Below are 4,375 nucleotides of genomic sequence, written 5' to 3' on the forward strand. Positions count from 1 at the left end.
GACCCAAAAGCTCAAATGGCAGCCACAGGAATCTTTTCATCCGTCATCATCAAATCTCGGAGGTTGAATTTGCAGTAGAGACATTTGTGCACTCCATTTATCCCTGAGCTAATTAGTATAACCAGCTGGATGGGATGTACTGATGGTCCAGATATGACTCATATGTCCTCACCTGGCCCTCACATGCTCTGGGAGTGGAAGCCATAGTTTCTCAAAGGAAAAGAAAGGCGGTGTTCAGTAAGAGTATGGGCATGATTGTTGGGGCTGGGCCGGAGTGGGGAGCAAGAACCACGAATGTCTTCTATGCAGTGTCACCGAGAATTCCAGTGTCTAGTCTTACGGTGTTGACTAGGGCAACTTACCCAGACCTGAATTTTCCTTCACCAGTGTGCGTAACACTTCTATATGGGCAATCTCTGTAGCATCCTAATGTCATGGTGACTGTGAATGTGTATCATTCCTCAATTTTAAGTTCATACTAGAGAGGACCCTAAACCTAGTTTTATGAACAAAGCTGGTTTTGTAAAGTCACTGTCTGCTTCTAGAATGTAGGGCATGAAAAGTTCTAGGGATAGCAACTTTTGGATCCAAAGTCCAAAAAACAAGAGGACCCCAGCTAGTCTGGGCTTTTAGACTCTGCACCAATGGTCTTTCTATCTTCCTGGCCTTACTGTTGTCTAACATTCCCTGAATCAGATGCCAGAAGTAGCCCGTTTGCTTTCAATCCCTTATTCCAGATTCTTTCTCCAAATATGACATTTTTTTTCTCATCCATATTGGTACAATTGCACGTTTCCAGCAAAAGGAGTAAAGTGGTTTGTTGTTGTTGCGCTTGCTTTCCCCTATGCAGTTACTTCAGCTGCAATTGGACGTTTTCCAGCATTGAGGAAGGGGAAGGACATATATAATTAGAAAAGTAAATAATAATATAAAAGCCCTATTACTGAGGTTTCTGGATGACTGTTGGAGTCAGAAAAACAATAGTGCTCAGAGGATGGAATCCAGCCTGCAGGTTGGAGAATGGAGACAAGGAACTGAAATAATGGAGCAGGGCAAAAGCCAAATCAAACAGTTAGGACTTGACATCTTGGAAGCCAGGGATGGCATTTCTGGTGATTCCCATCAGCCCTACTTGCCCAATACACTTACTCTGTTCAGTCTACGTTGTTGGCTTGCGAACTTTGCCCTAGAATCAAGTTCCTCCAGAGGTGGCGAGACCACCCATGCTCACTCCCACTCCCTGATCAGATCAGCTCCCTTGGTGGAGCTCAGGAAAAAGCTTTAGGACTAATGTGATCATGTTCTTCAAGCATGATGGCTGCATGGAAAAAAAAAAATCCCAGGGGTCGGGTGGTAGTACAGTAGGTTAAGTGCACGTGGCGCGAAGCATAAAGACCAGCATAAGGATCCCGGTTTGAGCCCCTGGCTCCCCACCTGCAGGGGGGTCTCCTCACAGGTGGTGAAGCAGATCTGTAGGTGTCTTTTTCTCCCCCTCTCTGTCTTCCCCTCCTCTCTTGATTTCTCTCTGTCCTATCCAACAGCAACATCAATGGCAACAATGACAACAAGGGCAACAAAATGGGGAAAGTATCCTCCTGGAGCAGCAGAGCAGTGCAGGCATCGAGCTCCAGCAATAACCTTGGAGACCAAAAAAGAAAAAGAAAAATTCCTTGTGGATTTGGAATTGTTCAGGCATTTCAATTCATTATATGAGAATCACTTAATTTGCAAAAGGTAAAGATCAAAAGGGCTGGTTTCATAATCTAAGTTTGTAGATAACCAAAGTCAGACTGTCCCTCAGGTCTTCCCTTACCTTGATGGGAACAGAAGGAAGTGCATCACAGGAGCCATCGTCTCCCCACTACTGACCAAGCCTAATTTCAGAGGTGGATTTTTTCTTTGATCATTTTATCGGAGGTTCCTGGTTTACAGTACAGTTGTGGACACATGAGTACAATTTCTCATCTCCCCATGATAGATGTCTACAAAACTCCCTTGCCCCCAACTTAAGTCCTTTTCCACCATCATATATTTTTAAGTTTATTATGTTCAGAAAGGCTGTTTCTACATGACTCAATACAGTGAGTCAGTTACATAGTGGAAAAGTCAACCAAACCCCTTATTTGTTTTATAATGAAAGACCTGTTCTAAAGGTAGGCACAATATATTCACTCCAGGAAAATTCCATTCCATTCAGCAAGGATCTCTTTGGTAATTGAGTTGAGAGGCATCTATGTTCAACTAGTTTCTCTGAATAGTCCAGGAGAAACAACAATAAGCTCATGTTCTGACCCTCAAGCTGCTCCTTGTGTGATCGCTGTGGTAAGCCCACATTGTGAGCGTCGGGGAGAGACAGCAGATGCTGCATATTTGCAGAAACTCTTGTGCCAGAAATTTAACGCAAATCAAGTAGATCAAAGATACCCAGAGTGGTGCTTTGATTTGTTTCTCCATCAGCCAGGGAGTCTGTTACTTTGTGATATTGGAGAATTCAATGAGGGCCAAGTCCACCTTAGACACTGGTTGGGGAGGGTATAGGATTTACTTATGAAGGAGACTTCATGACCCTGTGGGTGGTGGCATTTGGTTGGTTGGGGAAGGGCATTCCATTCTATAGTGCTGGGGTAAAAATACACAGACAGGTTAGGAAAATAAGAGAGGAATAGAGTGAGCTTCTATAATTGGAAATAAAAGGAGGAAGTTGGGTGAGGGTGTCATGAGTGGGAGGGAGATGAGGAAAAGGGGATTGAGGAACTTTCTGGCAAAACCTGAAGTAGAGCTAAATAGTGAAGTCTGTGGAGATTGTGACTTAACTGAAATGGTAGAAAGACTCTTCCTAAACTGGGAGTATCTTGTGAAGAGGTAGGGAAGGCCCCCATCTCCCCCCCCCCTCACACACACACACACACACACACACACACACACACACACACACACAGAGACACACACACACACGCTTACTCTTTCATTTTCTGTAGGTGGTCTGGAGGTCTGGTCTGTGGCGTCCTTTTTTCTCACTCTACCCCTTATAAGAGGGAAAGGGAATAGAGGCAGCCAAAAGCTTGGAAGCCAAACCTCTGATTTCATGCTCGTGTCCAACTGAGGAAGGAAATCATGAAACCTAATTGCCTCTCAGAACAGTACTGTCCTACTTTTCCCATGAGGTGTCAGAAGGGATTAAGTACAATTGGTCACAGGGTCGCCATGGGTTTAATGACTGTCCTGGCTCTCAGATTCTGCATTACTCTACCCCTGGCACGTGCAACAGCCTGATCTCAACCAGTAGTCTCAGTTCAATGCCAAGCTGCAAAGACCAAGCTTGGTTTCTGGCAGTGGTCAGCTTTTTGTCTACTTTGGTGCTCTTGCTACTAGTCCAGCTTGACGACAGAGGACTTGTTCCCCAATAGCCAGCCTCTTTCTAATTTCTTTGCTAAACTTGTGATCCCCCATCTTCTCCTAGGTTTTTCCCCTTTTGTGTTTCCATCTTTACTGATTGAGATCTGAGCTTGTTTCCCAATCTCCGGAGGGAACCATCTCCAGATCCCAGTCTCTTCAGCAATGGGGGTGCCCTACTCTTGATCTCTAAGTCCAGCTTCTTCCAGACCATCCCAGGGACCAAATCACTGCCTCTTCTTACTGCTTGCCTGTCCTTTGGACTTCTAGTAATTAAGGTGTCATTCCTGCCTGAAATCACTATCTAGATCTTTATCAAGCCAACAGTGTCTGTATTATTTTGTCTCTTGGAAAAAAGTTGAATTTATAAATTCAAACTTTGTTCTTTTCTTTTTTTAAAAAATATTTATTTTATTTATTTATTCCCTTTTGTTGCCCTTGTTGTTTTATTGTTGTAGTTATTATTGTTGTTGTCATCGTTGTTGGATAGGACAGAGAGAAATGGAGAGAGGAGGGGAAGACAGAGAGGAGGAGAGAAAGATACACCTGCAGACCTGCCTCACCGCCTGTGAAGCGACTCCCCTGCAGGTGGGGAGCCGGGGTTCGAACCGGGATCCTTATGCCGGTCCTTGTGCTTTGCGCCACCTGCGCTTAACCTGCTGCGCTACAGCCCAACTTCCTGTTCTTTTCTTTTTACTATCGCCAGGGTAATTGCTGAGGCTCAGTGCCTGCATGACAGATTCACCACTCCCAGCAGCCATTTTCTTTCATTCTCTCCCTTTTTTTTTTCTTCAATAGAACAGAGGGGGAAATGAGATAAAAAGGGAGATAGAGAGGAAGAGAAAAAGCACCATTTTGGAAACCAGAGGCTTGAACCCTGGTTCTCACACACAACAATGTATGTGGTCTACCTGCTTGGACACCACCTGGCCGGCCCCTAAAATTCAAGCTTTCTTCTAATTATTCTTGACCCTATTCTGTA

Source organism: Erinaceus europaeus, chromosome 7 (assembly GCF_950295315.1).
Source record: "Erinaceus europaeus chromosome 7, mEriEur2.1, whole genome shotgun sequence".
In the NCBI taxonomy this organism is placed as follows: Eukaryota; Metazoa; Chordata; class Mammalia; order Eulipotyphla; family Erinaceidae; genus Erinaceus; species Erinaceus europaeus.